Genomic DNA, 8,855 nt, shown 5'->3' with positions numbered 1-8,855 from the left:
TCAGACGGTTTGCGATACTGTTTTACAACATTTCGCATTTCGAACAGCTCAAAGCGCAATCGTTCCCGAAAAAGATCCACTTCTTCCGGATGGTTACAAAAGTGCATCATCCAACGATGCAAGGATGTACGTTTGAATGAAATTTTCGAAGAGTTGATTCTTTCGCCGGATAAAATCACTGCTGTGGATCGGAAACCAGCTAATCTCCGCTAACTTACAGTTTCAGTGGTTTGCTGTCGGTTGTCATCTTTTCGCAAGATCTGGAGAACGCTGGTATGTATTTTAAACTTTCGACAATGTTTTATGAATTCGAGGACCCCGCTCAGTTTGCTCTTCTCCGCCAGATGGTCAGTCGTTGATGGTGTGCTGGTTCTTCTAAAGAAGTAAATTTTACTGAAATCGACTTGAATTTTTCATCCTACTTCGTCTATCCTTCGAGATTTCCTTGTCATAAATTTGGCATCTATTAACTATGAGGAACCATCTTTTGAGCTCAATTTGTAAACAGAGAAATTGGGAAGTAAATGATGCACTTTAAAAAGCATTAAAAGCAACAATAAATGCAAAACCGAATGGTTTTATGGTTGTTTTTATAATGATAGAACACGTTTATAAAGTATTTTATCAAGACATTAATAAACAGTTGCCAATGACGTTTATGCTTGAATTTTAAAACAGTTTTAAGGAGGGATTGATAACTGATTTAAATTTATTTTTAAAACAAGACAGTTTTTGACTTTCTTGCCAGACTATAAAAGGTTTTTAAAACAGCAAAAAGCTGAATTACTAGGCAGGAATGTTTTACACTTTAAAATGCTATATTTAAACTAAATGGATTGTTCATTGCCGTTATAAAACCATCATAAATCAGAGTGGATGCTAATGGTTACTGAATTGTTACTTGGGTAATGAGCTAACGAATCGGAACAAGCATATTATTAATTTGTGCACAGTGAAATCATTGATGTTATTGATCTTTTCTGGCCGATAGAACGGAAATGGGCGATTACGACGAAGTATTGCTCTACCCTATGGTCAGTTGGGTATTCAGATAAAACTATTGCTTCAAAAAACTAATCCTGGTTGTATCTCTTTTTCGTTTGCATGTACCACTATTTGATATTTCTAACCATATCAAATCTATGAAGTACCGAGCGTTCATTCTAGGAGGTGAGTGAATCTGAAGAAGAAGAAAATGGCTTTACAGTATGCCCGGTACCATAGAGTCCTCTCGAAACTAGAACTGGACCTGCTCTACGATTCAAGGCTGGCTTCTGTGATGATTGGTGTCATGTAAAAGGTAAAATAGGTAGCACCATTTTCATCAAAATGTAAGTATTATTGACAAAAATCATTACTAGATTATTTTTTCAAGAGATTTTAACTGCTTGTGCAGTCATTCATCCCTAGCATAACTAGGTGAAATGCAAATTTATATGATAGGTACTGGATCAACGATATTTAAACATGTGCGTTCAATCTCGAAGACTTCTAATTCTGCATGTCGACACCTTTGACCCTTATTTCTCTTATCCTTCACCTACGCATCTACGCTTCTATATTACGAATCAAGTTATCCCTCATTTATTTTCGGCAGATTTCAATCGACTCGCATATTTTTGTGGACGTTATGCTTCTGATTTTCTGATTATTATATTACACATTACTATATATCAAAACCTGGGATGAGGTGGAACCATCAGGGCACCCAATTGAAGCTATTTGGATGGAGAGAGTGTTGCTAACATTTCGTGGATAAAGGGCGAGCTCTTCTACCCATTCATTGGGGCATCTTACTGTTTGAAGGCTCGTTTTCTGACCAATTGGCTGATCAAGTTGTTGGAAGGAGATTCTTAACTGTTCAATGGAAAGAAATCAAGGGGTAACTCACTCTGCCACCTTGTGTTTAACACTCCAAAACACAGTTTGACACACACCAAGCACACTTCCACCAGAATTTTCTATTAATTCTGGCACCACTTCTATGACTGTTTACATTCGCGTAGCGCGTAGCGGCATATGCGTATAGGTAAAAAGTTTAATACATATGCAAAGTTATAGAATATGTATGACATCACATCACCATTAATTGTAGGGAAATTCGTCGTGTCAGTCGCCGTAGTGAACGAAATGGTTCAGCGAGGGTGCAAAGCGGTTCATCAATTGAATTCCTCTGATTTGAACCCAAATTACAAGATGAAGTTCGATCCCTCGCTGGAGCTGATGGCATCGAATTTAATCCAACATTTAAAGGAAACCGTTGATGGTAGATTGCGTGGATGTGTCGAGAAAATTGCGTATAAAGTCATTGTTTACGTTTGGTTGTTCCCCCTATTTCAATTGTTGCTCTAGAATTGATAAGGAGAAGGTAATGGGCGAATAGCCCTAATGATAAAAACCGGTTCGTTTACCTTATTCCGAAGAACTCATCTCATCAACTCATGAATCAAACCCAAACCCGGCTTTTGTGGTCTTTGCTTGAAAAATTGTCAAAATTTTACTAAGAGTTTTTCGAATATTTACATGACCATTGCATTTCGAAACTGACGTAACGACTGCCGAAAAATTCTTCTTCAATTTTAGTAACAACCCTTCCAATCATTGGCTGTGGTCGGATTGGCCCTCATCAACTGGCGAAACCACAGTTCCAATTCCAGATGGCAGACAATCAGCCGATGGACCATCACCACCATCCACATCCCTATCAGCAGTATCATCCTTCACATGGCCATCCAGCGCAGCAGCATCACGGAGGCGCTAAGTTGCCACATCACTGGAATAATAATAACACAAGAACTATTCGGAGCAATTAATTTATTAAATCTTGTACGTCGCTTACATCAAAATGACACTTACCTCTGAAAATGGGCTAGACGGTGGCCATGGCCACAGACCGCGGTTGTATCATTTGTATCGTGTTGGGATCAAATAATCCTCCTGCCCGTTATGTTTTGTTCCGTATAATTGGCATTGATGGCACCGTCGATGGGAATTTCCGGTGCAGTGAAAGGATAGTTCAAAGTCCACCATGTATCTGGTACAGTCTGACGTTAGCTAATTGGATTTTACCATAGAAGTAAGGAGCTACAGAGTCACCGTCATCGCCAATAAACAACTTCGATCGGGATTTCAGCGTTATGGAAATCATGGTTGCCAGTAAACATACTATGTTGCACACTTGACGTTTTGACAGCTTGTTCGACACAGAAACACCCAAAAAACACGTAAGAAACACAATCAGCACAGTCACAAGGTGGCATAGTGACTTACCCCCTGAAAGGAATAGACGAATTTCCTATCAATTTCGTTATTTCGGCCTTCTTACAGCGATTTGCTGATGACAATCAGAGGTTATTAAGCTTGATCAAGTTCAACAGGGAGGAGAACCTTCAGCTATCGGACTAGTTTTCATGCTTCAATGAATAGCAGACCACTTTTATCATCATCAGCATCATCATCATTAAAAATTTCAACAATATTTCTAAAAAAATCCGAAATTTTACCAATAGTTTTTGCTCTACCTTTTTTGTTAATATCAAGCCTCAAAAGTTTTCAATGTTTCAATTGTTTGCATTTGTTTATAAGCTTACTTAAATATATAAAAAAAAAATAAAAATGAACAAGGACGATGTTTTTAATTTTGTTTTCTTAAAATAATTTAAAAAGATTTACTGTGTATATTTTTTTCAAAAAACTCTAGGACGGCATTTTTTAAATTTTACAAGATCCAAAATGTACAAATTTTAGCAAAAATGTGAATCATTGCTCCAAACTAAGAATAACGCAAAGTTTCATACAAATCGGAGATGGGCGGTTAAAAAAAAATCACTGTTTTTCCTGGAACTGCTCGATTGAATGCGAATCATGTTCGGATGGAAGCAACTTACCTGATTGTGCAGGATAAAGCACTGTTCATAAAGTTCAAGTCAGAAGAATCAATGCTGCATGCAATGACTTATAAATTTGAAGATTAATTTTTACATTTTGTTGTTGGAATAACAGTATGAGGGGCGGGTTCTTCGTTCAAATATGTTTTTCTTATTCTATGCTTTTTCCGCTTCGTGTAAACGGCTCTCAACATAGTGTTTAAGATGCACTTCCACAGTTATTAATTGAGAGTTTTCTTGACCAAACCATGCATAAATTTTCGCAAAAAAGTGTTTGAAAAAAAGTTGGTCTTGAAAGGTCACTAACCTTTTCAAGAAAATTCCCCAAACCAGCATCGAAATTTTATTTCTGAAAATGTCCTTAAGAATTACCGAGCTAATTCTTGAAGTTGTTGAGTCTTTAAGCAAATATTACTGATGTCACGATCTAAATTTCACGGATAATGTTGCCAAAACCAGAATACTGCAGGATTTAATTGGAGTTCTGATAACCGAACATATTTGTGGTTAGTTTGTTCCACAACGATTAGCCTTACTCGCTACTCCATATTTATAAATTGAGAACCATAACATGCAAATTCGCAATGAATTATTTTCTTAAAGCCGATTATCCATCCAGTAAAACAAATCCCTCGGCAACAATTGCACTCATGAAGAAGCAGCTCGCTTCAAGCACACCCATACACTCGGTCGAATCAATAAATCATAATGCATAAGCAGAAAGCATTCATACAAGGATATTTCATTTTTTAAGAATCACTTACTCCTCTGCTGCTACTTCGTGTAACAAAAGCGGAATGCCGAATGAGCGGGTGAGGATCGGAATATTTGGTCTGGCCGGGATTGAAGGATGGGGACATGCCGCAGACGCAGCAAAAACCAAGGCAAAGGATGTTGATGACACACACAACACTCACATATACCTACCTATACGCCGCTCGCTCGCTCGGAGGATGAAGCAGCTCGAGTTGTGTGTTGCATCATGGTACGTAGTAGGTACCTACCCCCACCGTACCGTTGTTGTTACTCTAGAACTGACGGTTGGGATTGGGAAATCTTCCTCCGGAGGAGCGTGTGCACACAATTCATCGTCAAAACAGTTGGGAGTATTTTTTCTGCTGCTTCCACATCTCCCACAAGACACATTCAGATTCGTGTAGACGGTGGATGTGCGAGGTGCGGTCGGATGCATACTTTCATTTCCACTAATTTCTTAGTCACAGGGATTCGTTTCCTTGTAGCGTCTCCATCGAGGAAATTTTCTCCTCGTAAGCTGTTTGCCAACTTATGGAGGAAGATGATTTTTCCCTCTTATTTTTCTTCTTCTTCAAGGAGGCTTAAGTGAAAGGAGAAAAAACGCAGATAGTCTTCAGTTTTGCAGCATCACCCACCCACCACAACACAGTGCCGCAGTCTTCTTTCTAAAGGGAGAATTTTCCGTTTCGTTTGGGTATAAATATGCGATAAATGGAAATAAATGAATCGAACGTACATAAATTCATATGAGTAAGAGGAGTTCTTTTTTTCTGTTCCGCTGTCTTTCGATTTGCTACTTGCTTTTGTACTTATGAAGATTACTTGATTTGAATATTGGAATGGAGCTGGCGAACATTACGTTGCATTGCATGATGCAGGAGTTTCCTTTTCCAAATCAAAAACAATTGCTAATCGTTCTCAAATCGAATGTTTATACACCAAAATCGTAGTATAAGTTGATGCTAAATAGTGGACGAAGAAGTCCCGTCACTTCATTTAATTACACATAACAAGACTTACCGCTTGGGCTTTAAGGTTCACTCAGCTCGGCAGCACCTGCAATATAGGCAGAGAAACGAGAACACTTGAGTCTCACGTATTTCACCATCTGATAATTAAAAGTATCAACACGTCTGAATAAATTCGCACAAATTACGTTTGATCATCGGCCAGTCTCAGCTACTGCTCATGACCACAGAGAGGAAAAAAAAAAGAAATCGAAACAACCGTCTTAATTACGTGTCACAACCGCCCACAAGCCAAGATGAAACCCATTACTATCAAAAAAAAAAGAAAACGCACCACAAATCATTGCCTCCGCGAAAAAGCGTCAACCACGCATTCTCATGGTTCTTCGTCGTAATTAGTCCTCCCCCTTGCGTTGTAATACATACATATCAACGAGCTACCGAAATGTTTCCCAACGGTCTCCCATGTATACCACCGAAAAAAACAAATTTCGCATATTACAATTCAATTCGCAGTTGACCGGAGGAAAAGTGACCCAAACAACGGTGAATGTGTTGTTGTTGAACTCACTGCACTGCTCAAGACTTTGATGGGTGGCAGAAGTCGTAACTGTTAATGTTAATTAATTCTTCCCTCTCGAAATTCGGTGGTGATTGCAACTGTATGCGTCCAGCAGCAGGTCGCGACGGTGGCAGCTTGAGACCCCTGCAATTAAGAAAACGCACATCCTCCCACCACTCCCAGGTGATTTCTGATTTGATCTGACAGACGGTGGTGTCTGTTGGTTTTCCCATAGAACAACGACGAATTTGGGGCTTCTGCCATTCAACAGCGGTCGAAAAAAAAATGAATGAATGAATGAATGACATATGCCTCATTTGACACATACAAAGGAAGTCTTTTTGGCTGAGCAGGGTACGAGAGAATGGTGGTAAATCAAAACAGCCCAAAAACAACACACAATGGACCTGAGCGGGTTGATATTGCTGAGTGGATTATGTTAAAAGTTTTAACGACTTGGTCCACATTCGAGGGCCAGTGGAGGAATGGTTCATGATTTTTAAATGTCAAAGTATCGAAACGATCAACCACAGTAACGAATCTATGACAATAGGTCGAAGGACAAAACTTCGAATGAACAAAAGTTCCAACTAAATATACAAGGACAATTCTACGAATTCGACGAAACACCGCATATCTGATGGCTAGGGTCAAAGGACCAAGTTTGTGCTGGAATTCAGCCATTTTGATCCTCGCATAATTTTTCAAAATGTCGTGTTCGAAATTTTTCAATAAATCATAGCACAAAAATGGCTCATCTAATCGAAATGACGTCTGAGGCAAAGTTTTACCTTTAAGAAAAAAATGCACACTGTAAAAATTCACAAATTAAGTAATTAAATGCTCCTGAATCTACAGTTTTTTTCCCAAATGATCTATTAAAAAAAATATTTTAGGGTGCTTCTGAAATTCGTATAACGAATATGGTTTTTTATATCATGTAAAGTTAAAAATAATAATGGATTCTTTTCTAGGTCGTTTCCCCGGTCAGTCTGAAATTAAAAAAATGTCCGAGACATTTCTTCTTTTTCATTTCCGCATTTCAAGCTTATTACATATCGGATATTAGTTTATTTCGGGTTCTCAACTTAGTGGTCTAGATGCACTTTCACAGTTATTAATTGAGTCTGTACCACACACTTAGGAATAACTAATTTTACAAGTGACGGAATCCCTCTTTGACATAAAACATGAGACGTAAACAAACATGTCATGTAATATTAAGTTCTTCGAGACTAAACAGTTCGTTGCTCGACGAAAAGTACGTTTGATTAAGCTATATTTCCCGTCTGTTATGACTCAAATTTATGTCAAAATTGACGCTCGTATATGTCACTGTCAGAGCACCTAAATTTACATGAGTTTTTCTAAGTGTGCATTTTTGCAATAGTTTAATTGAGTGGCAAGTACAATCATACTCTATGCCCACACACTTAGAAAAAAATCATCTGAGACTGACATATACGAGCGTCAATTTTGACATAAAATTGAGTCCTAATAGATGCAAAATTCAGCTCAATCAAACGTACTTTTCGTCGAGTAACGAACTTTTCAGTCTCGGAGCATTTAATTTTACATGACATGTTTGTTTACGTCTCATCCTTTGCTTTAAAGATGGATTCAGTCACGTGTAAAATTAGGTACACTCAGGTCTTTTTTTACACGGGGGATACGGTCCGTGTAAAAAAAAACCTACGAGATTTTGATTTTTCGCATGCTTAAATGTTTTTAAAAAATCGGATTTTGATGCCATTTGTAATTAAAGCATGATATGGTCCATATAGACATATTTTAAAAAATTCTGTATTTACACCAAAAATTGTGATTTTTTTTTTAAGTATGCCATTCGATTACAAATAGCTTGAAAACGGATAATGTGATTGGAATCTAGTCAATAGGTTGTATCGTTGTCGAGAAATCGTTGAAAACGTACCGTGTAAATCGTGGAAAACCGTGTAAAAAAAACCGTGTAAAAAAAAACCGCGTAAAAAAAACCGTGTAAAAAAAGACTTCAGTGTATTTCTAAGTGTGCAGGCAAGTCGAGAATTTTTTCAATCCGGAAAATTCCTAGATCGGCCTGGGAATCGAACCCAACCACCTCTAGTATGATCTTGCTTTGTAGCTGTGCCTTTACCACCGGAGCTAAGGAAGGCCCCAACCGATAGACGTGACTTGAATTGACGAACTGTTGAAAGTCTTCAGAACAATATCTGACCATACTCAAGTCTTGAATAAATACCTTTTTTTGCGATCTATGATCATCTGAATGTGTTTGAAAAAAATCATACTTACCTTACCAATCAGGCTAAGGCCTTGTTGTCCTCTGCTGTCCGAAGAAGTCGTCTCCACTCTACTCGATCCATGGCCACAGTTCGCCAGCCTCGTAGTCTGCGAAGGGTCCGCAGGTCACCTTCTACTTGATCGATCCATCTTGCCCGCTGCGCGCCTCTTCTTCTTGTTCCTGTTGGGTCGCTTTCTAGAACCATTTTCACTGGGTCGTCGTGCGGCATTCTTACGACGTGCCCAGCCCACCGTAGTCGCCCAATTTTTGCAATGTGGACGATGGATGGTTCTCCCAGCAGCTGGTGCAATTCGTGGTTCATTCGCCTCCTCCACGTTCCGTCATCCATCTGCACTCCACCGTAGATGGTACGCAACACCTTCCGTTCGAAAACACCAAGG

Source organism: Ochlerotatus camptorhynchus, unplaced genomic scaffold, assembly GCF_037179485.1.
Source record: "Ochlerotatus camptorhynchus isolate MF236.1 unplaced genomic scaffold, CSIRO-AGI_Acam_v1.1 ptg000010l, whole genome shotgun sequence".
NCBI lineage: Eukaryota > Metazoa > Arthropoda > Insecta > Diptera > Culicidae > Ochlerotatus > Ochlerotatus camptorhynchus.
This window is presented reverse-complemented; position numbering follows the sequence as displayed.